The sequence below is a fragment of the Vitis vinifera genome, chromosome 10, assembly GCF_030704535.1.
Source record: "Vitis vinifera cultivar Pinot Noir 40024 chromosome 10, ASM3070453v1".
In the NCBI taxonomy this organism is placed as follows: Eukaryota; Viridiplantae; Streptophyta; class Magnoliopsida; order Vitales; family Vitaceae; genus Vitis; species Vitis vinifera.
The window spans coordinates 14,329,152-14,337,609 of record NC_081814.1 but is presented as its reverse complement, the minus strand read 5'-3'; the positions used below and the strand labels follow the sequence as shown (position 1 = coordinate 14,337,609).

General features: G+C 28.5%; 1 long non-coding RNA gene across 1 annotated transcript; it reads left to right on the top strand.

Moving 5' to 3' along the window:
* Window positions 1–7,125: 7,125 nt before the first annotated feature.
* LOC109123307 (uncharacterized) lies at window positions 7,126–8,458 on the top strand. The gene is made up of 2 exons (XR_002031012.1): window positions 7,126–7,264; window positions 8,281–8,458. It is a non-coding gene; the product is annotated as an uncharacterized LOC109123307 (long non-coding RNA).

The following is an 8,458-nucleotide window of genomic DNA, read 5'->3' as shown; positions in this document are numbered from 1 at the left end:
AGCAACGAAGTGAAAGTTAATGCGAAGCAAACATCAGTCAGCGTTCCCTTTGAAGTTCAATAATGCTTCAAAACTTTATTCATATTGCATCCACTTTGGCCTCCTTTGACCCACCACCAGTCTTTGATTGGATAGGTACAAATCCCGTAGATAAGCTTTGAATAATAGAGAGTATAGGAGAAAAAAAAAAAAATAGGAAGAACCCTAATTTTTATTGTTTCGTTTATGATGAAAAATATGAAGAAAATTAGAATATACTGAAAATGATTTTAATATTTAAATATATTGAAAATTAGAACTTTATATAAAATACAATAACTCTTTAAAACATACAATGAAAAAAATAAGAGTTTGTTTGGTAGAGTTTTTAAAAAGTGTTTTCTATTTTTAAAAACAGAAAACAATTTTTAAAAATTCATAACACTGTTTGATTATTGTTTTCTAGTTTCAATTTTTAAAAATAATGTGAAATAAAGAACACTTTTTAGAAAACAAGTAGAAGTTATTTTCATCATTTTTAAAAACAATAGAAAGACATATACACTCTATTATTTAACTTCTACATAGAATTATTATTTTTCATTTTTTTTACTAGCCAAATTAACTCTAAATCAAATAAGACTTAATGCGTTGAATTTGTTAACAAGTCTATTAAGTTTTAAAAATAATTAAAAACTTAAATAATAAACTCATTCATACTAGAAAGTTATGAATATAATCAAATATCATTTTCTTTTAACATATAATAAAATAGTATATTTTCTACTAAAAATATAATTTATGATTTTATTATAATATTACGATTTATGTTTTACTAAAAAATATTTATATATTAATTTATTTGTAATTAAAAAATTATTTTCATTTTCAATAAGACTTCAATTAAATTTAATTAGTTAGTATTATATAAATTGAATTTAAAATGTTTTTACAAATTCAAAACATTTAAAAAAAAAAAAAAAAAAAACAAATTATTCGAACAAGTCTTTTTATTTTTTATTTTTAAAATCCTTTTATAAAAATAACTTACCAAATGTCCTTAATTTTTTTTTATTCTTTAACTTAAAAAAAAAAGTTTCTTAAAAAAAAAAAGAGCATGACAAATCATAATCAAACAAAAAAATTTTAAAAATAGTAATTAAAGTATTTATTTAACTTGTATTAAAAAATGATTATTAAAATTATTTTTATCTTATAGAATTTTTTCTTTAACTACAATAAAAAAATTATTTGATAATTAAAAGAAAATTATTTATCTTTAACTCATATATAATTGTAAATTTATTTATTTTTAATAAAACTTAATTTGAATTTGATTTCATATTATTATAATTAGTTTTATAGAATTTTTATAAAATAAAAGTAATACATTGTCTTTAAAAACAATGCAAATTCTTTCATTCAAACAAGTTTCTCGTTTTTGTTTTAAAAAACTATTTTTTAAAACATCTTGCCAAACACTAATTTTTAAAAAATTCTAAAAATTTGTTTTTTATTCTCTATTTCAAAAGCAATTTTTATAAAACACCGTCAAACAGGCCCTAATAATTTTTAAATTATGATATAAAAGAATTTTTACTACCTCATATATAAGACTTTAAAAGTGATATTTAAAGAAAAAGGTTAATCAAGATGTTTTGGGTGCATTTGAAAGTTATTTTCAAAAATGGTTTTATGATTTTAAGAAAAGAAAATTATTTGGAACCTTTTAACAAAAAATAGTTTTATATTCTTAAAAATATAAAATAAGATATTTTTTAAGAATATATTTTAGTTTTTTTGACTTATTTTTCAGGATTGTTTTACAAAATATTTATATAAATACTGAGGATGATTAAAAATACAACATTATAAATAAAGTTATTTTTAAAAAATATTTAAAAATAAAGAAAATAGATCTTAACCTTTCAAGTTTTATAACGGACTTTGTGAACATTAGAAAATAATTTTCCAAAGTATTCATAAAAAACTATAATTTTTTTAGATAGAATTTATTACTAGTTTCTTTTTAAAAAAAAATAACAGAAAAAAAGAAAGTATTGAAACAAACAGATTGTGTTTGGGACCTATTTCTTAAGAACAATTTTTTTTTTTTTTAGAATAAGAAAAAACAAAAATAAAAAAAGCTTGGTTATTAATTGTTTACAAAACAGGTTTTTAAAAATAGTTTTAAAAATATAGTGTTTAAAAAAAATATATTTTAATTATTTTAAGTTATTTTAACTTGTTTCTTAGAGACTGTTTTAAAAAACAATTATACATATTGAAAACAAAGCACTACAAATATAGTTATTTTAAAAAATATTTGGAAATACAAAAAATAGGTTAAGAATCCTAAATAAAGTTTTATTCAAAATAATCATCAGACTATTGTTTTCGAAAACATTCTCAAATAGAAACTTAATTTCACATGTCGAACATGATGGTGGCTTTGCCCAATCAATAGAAGATCACCTACAATTATCTTATGTTCTTCCATTATTGAGATATAAATGAGTGTCACAAAACCTCCATAACTTAATACCATATAAATTGAGAAGCTCAATTAAATAATATTTTTTTGTCAATTCCTGCTTGGGGCAAACATGTTAAATTAATAACTCGATCAATTTATAAGATAATATATTATCCAATCTATATAGTTTTATATAAGACCAACTTAACTATTACATAAATTAATAATTTTCTAATATGCAACTAAATCCATATGATTTATCTATTAGACTTTCGTAAAATATATACCAAGTATCATTTATTTATTCTTGAAATTTACATGACTTGTATCTCATCTTTAGATTTTTGTAATGTGGTTGTAGACCGACATTCTTGTATTGCAACAAGAAATTGTTCAATGTCACATCACATTGAGTGCTTCTTTATATCACATTGCGTGCTTCTTTATGTCACATTGAATGCTTCTTTGCACAAGACAGGTTTCATGGTAGGTCCATTATCTTTAACCTTGTCATTTCTATCATTTTTCATGATATTCACTTAGGCTATTAATTTATAGTTGTTTCACTGTGATTTATATGAAGATCATTATCAGAGGTAATTAGGAAATATAAAAACAATTGAATAACTAAATTACCTCCTAATCCACAACACGGTTAATTGTGTTGTTAACTTGAGAAGAACCATGATGAATACAGGGTATACAGCGTCCCTTACAAAGGTTAAGATGTGCTTCATGGATATATGCACCAAAATAAATTTTTCCTCGATTTAATTTTTAAAGATTTATAACTTTTCCATTTCATCTTGTCTCTTTTTACTTAATGGAATTCAAAATTTTCCTCTCGTTTTCATCTTCATTTCATTTCCAACCCGTCATAAATCGTTAAATTCAGCACTCACTTTGCTATTTTCTATGTTATTTTCATTTTATTAACTACAACACTTATTTTATTACAATTAAGGTAAACTCATTTCATGTAATTTTCTTTATTGTTCATTTTATTATACACCAACTATAACCTGTCACTTGTCTTCAATTCAAAAGAACTAAAAATATTTAATATGATTGAAATTGCAATGAAGAGAAACATAAGCAATTCTATACACTGCAAGAAAACAATGAAATTGTCACAAGGCTTTAGTAGAGGCCAGAAAAAACCTCAACCAAAGAGAATGTACAATCACAATCAGAGCTTAACCACACCTGAAGGTCTTGGTGGAACGTATGAAAGCTGCCCGCCAAGGTTTATAGTGGGATGGAGATCTTATTTTTATGGTCCTATAGTTGCGGTCTTAAAGTACTACTCCTACATAGTGATTTTGATGATCATGAAACATTCTATTCTGGATGCCATCAAAGGTGTAATGCTTGAGGAAGAAAATGCTAAGAGTTTCTTGAGCCAAATAGTAGACCAATTTACTGGTAAAAAACGAGCACCATTCTATCTAAGCTCGTTTCAATGTGATATAAAAGCAATGGAAACATAAGGGGGTATATCGTAGAAATGTCTAATCTTTGTTATAAGACTAAGGGCACTAAAGTTAGAGTTGTCTGATGACATTCTCGTGCACCTAGTCTCGATCTATTTTCTTGCACTATTCAGTCCTTTTAAGAAAAGTTACAATATTGAAAAGGAGAAATGAACTTTTAATGAGCTCATTGTTTAGTGTGTGCAAGAGGAAGAGAGATTGAAACAAGAGAAGTGCTCATTAGCAACTTATTCCAATAATAATGTTGCCAACAGGAAGAGAAAAAGGAACAATAAAGGAAAAGAAGCTACAACCAATGGGACATGTGAAGAAGAATTGTCTTAAGTATGCAAAATGGCTTGCCAAAAGAGATAAACTTCTCAACTTTGTTTGTTCTGAAGTTAATTTAGCCTTAGTCCAAATCATACTTGGTGGATAGATACAGGTGCAACTACTCACATACATATGACTATGCAGGGTTGTTCAAGGAGTCGATTACCAATTGATATTGAAAGATTCATCTATGTGGGTGATGGCAATAAGGCTCCTATAGAGGTGGTTGGATAATTTAAACTGCAGTTAGAATTTGGTTATTATTTGGATTTGCATAAGACATTTTATGTAGTGTCTTTTAGACAAAATTTGATTTATATTCCTTGTTTGGACAAATTCAGGTATTCTAGTTCATTTCGAAACGGAAAATTTGGTCTCTTTCAGTATTTAAATGTTATTGATATCAATTCTTTAGTTGATTAATCTATATAAATTGTATCTTCATGCCTTGCAAATTATTGAAACCTTCCATGCATGCAATCATGGTATAAAACGCAAATTAATTAATGATAATTCTTCCATGTGTGGCACAAACATTTAGAACGTATTTCTAAACAAATAATTGAAAGGCTTGTGTTAGAAAAAATTCTTCATTCCCTTGATTTTTCAGATTTTGAAATATGTATTGAATGTATTAAGGGAAAATAAACATCAGAAAAGTTGGTGCCAATAGGAGTTTAGATGTCTTGAAATTAATTCATAGTGATATTTGTGGTATATTCCCTATGGCTTCTTGGAATGGTCAGTAGTATTTTATTACATCCATGGAGGATTGTTCTTGTTATACTTGATTCATGAGAAGTCTCAATCATTGGATGTTTTCAAATCCTTTAAAGTTGAAGTTGAAAGTCGGCTTAGAAAGAAAATTAAAGTTGTTAAAGCTGACCATGGTGGTGAGTACTATGGTAGATATGATGGATCGGGTGTACAACGTCCAAGGCCTTTTGCAAGATATTTGTAGGGATGTGAAATTGTTCCTCAGTACACCATCTAGGCTTGTAGCTAAGAGTTATTGTAAGAAAGATGATTTCTGCTATGAGGAGATCTTTTTGCTAGTAACCATGTTCAAATCCATAAAAGTATTCCTATCCATTACAACACATCCTACTTATGAGTTATGACATGTAGATCTTAAGACAACATTCTTGAATGACTATCTTGATAAGAGTAGTTATATGATACAACTGGACAATTTCATGACAAAGGGCCAAGTGAAGCTAGTTTGCAAGTTGCATAAAGCCATTTATGGATTAAAGCAAGCATCTCGCTCATGGAACATACATTTTGATAAGGCAATCAAGACTCTTGATTTTAATCGAAATGAGGATGGGTCTTGTGTGTGTGTGTACAAAAGGAAAGAATGTGGTGTTTTTAATTTTGTATGTTGATGACATTATACCCATTGGAAATGATGTAGGTTTGTTTTTAGTAGTTAAGATCTAGTTATTAGTTCAATTCCAAATAAAGGATCTAGGTGATGCATAATATATTCTTGGGATTAAGGTCCTTAGGAACTACAAGAATAGGAAAATTTTGTCATCTTAAGCCACCTAAATTGATGAGCTTTTGGTTAAGCATGTGATGTTGGATTTCAAGAAGGGTCTGATACCCTTTAAGCGTGAAGTTCCTCTTTCTCAAGATTAGTGTCTTAAGACATTTGAGGAAAAAGATTGTTGTGATGCAATGCACTAGACTAAATATTTGATTTGTTGTAGGGAAGGTGAGTAGATATCAGTCCAATCCAAGACCATAGCATTGGATGACAATTAAGCACTTACTCAAGTATCTTTGAAGAATAAGGGATTATATGTTGGTATGTCATTGTGGTGACTTGCTACCCCTTAGGTGCACAAATTCATACTTTAACTCTTATAACGACTCTTGCAAAACTACCTCTAAGTTTGTGTTCACTCTAGGTGATGGGGCTATTAGTTAGAGAAGTATGAAGCAATCCTTCAATGTTGATTCCACTATGGAAGTCAAGTATGTTGCTACATTTGAAGTAGCAAAGGAAGTTGTTTGGCTTAGGAAGTTGCTCAAGGGTTATGATTCACCAAACTACCATACTACATGGACTATCAACTTTGAGAGAAAATTAAGTTGGTGTAGAGGTGTTCAATGGCTTTTACCTATGAATAAGACCTTGAGGTGGTCATATATTCCCTATGGATTACGTCACTGTCGAAGATGACAACAAATATTCTTGATATAGACACTATTATATCTCATGGATTTAAAACAAGGTATTTCCTTGAGTGATCCTAAGGACATGTGATTAAAGAAATTATGGTTATAGTAATTGTTTGGTTAAAATTTGACATATACTCTTAGAGAGCTATATTATGCTAATTGATCACATAATAGAAGGATCTAAAACTCAATGCTTGAAGAGGTAATCTTGAAAGGTTGATAGCATATATTTTGTTAAATTATGAACATTAGTTCATGGGCAGTCTACATGTAGTGGATAGTAGGTCATGGACACAAGTTTATATCTCATTACAATATCATAGGATACTAGAGTGTAGTTGACTTTTTATAATAGGAAGTTGAGTCAAGTTCAAAATTGGATTTTGAGGGAGCCAATATTTTCATATAGGTCTCAACGATACAACTCTAACTCAAAATGCTTGGTGGTACTTTTACTAAGGGATATTTAGGTTCCTTTTTCATATGAGTACATAAGGGCATTTTGGTGAAAATATAAGGTTGCCTTAGATCTTACAAATGGGCTTTCTAGATTAGGGTAATTAATTAATTAGGATGCAAATGAGCTAGATTAAGTTACCTAAGCCCATAGGAAAGCCTATATAAACCCTTTAAGGGTTAATACTTCATACTAGCTTCTATCATTCAAAGTTCAAAAGGAACCCTAGCCTCCACCCCCTTCCATGCCAAGATCTAGGAAAGAGAGTCATAGAGTGGAAGACTCTTTGTTTTTTTAGATCTATGATGCTTCTCCTTCGGATTGGATTTGCTCTAGCTAGGAACATCCAGATCATAGGTATGACCATCTCATCTCTACGTCAAATTTTTATATGCTATTGCTTCCATTGTTCATAAATCTAAAGAACCCTAGGATAGATTTGTATGTACCATAATGGTCTAAAGATTGGAATGGAGATAGCCAGGTATTCCAAACAACAACATGGTATATTAAGCCTATGTAGTTGTTGAACAGTAGTTGGAAATTGAAAAGAAGGAAATAATTGAAATTTATGTGTTCTAAAAAATTTGTGAATAAAAAATTTCAAAAGACACATATTTACTTCTATGGATAATGAAAATGTTGTGGTTTAGCCTAATCTCACATGACTTCCAAAAGCATAAAATAAAATAGAAATCAAACCAACTTATGATATAAATAATAAATAGCAAGAGAAATAGAGATAAAAGAGGAGACACAATATTTATGAGCTTCGATAAGGATGTCTTGCCCACATCCTCGGGCAATGATGATTAATCCTCTAATCTTCAAATAAAAATTATAAAATCAAATTAGAAGAGTTTTCTCCACACAAAATTGGCTAAACCAACTAAGATTGGCTAAAACCACAAAGATTAACTAAAACCACTCTAACTACATTGGCTAAAGTCATTCACTATCACTCACCAAAGGAGTTGAATTTATTTATTGGACCTAAATATGTCTCCAAGCCTTAACAAAACGAATTCATAATCCATATGAGATAACGATTCCTAACATATAACAAATTACTGAATCATAATTCTTGTGGCACAAGGATTCTAAAAATATATCAAACGCTTAATTGAGCAAAAAACCAATAAATCTCTACCTTGGCAAAATTACTCTTCTTCTTCCAACTTTAAAAATTCAAAATATTCTCTGAGAAGTGAACTTATCATCTCCTCCAAATGTTTCAAAAATTGAAAACATTCTCTGATAAGTAAACTAACCATTATCTTCTTTATTGCACCTGGTTGGCTAATACGATTGGCTAATATGAATGTCTTTCTGTAAGAGGGAAAATGATAAAAAATTACTACCCGTCTCTGCAGGTTTGAATCTGCGTACCTAGATAATGTTATTCAAGTTGCAAAGGACATCTATGGAGATTATTCAGTTGTTGAACGGGAACCTTATGAATGTAAAGTGTGAGCTGCAATAAGTAAGCAAAATACACCTCTTTTACATAGTGCTTTTATTTTCTCCATATTATTTTTTATGTTTCTTCGA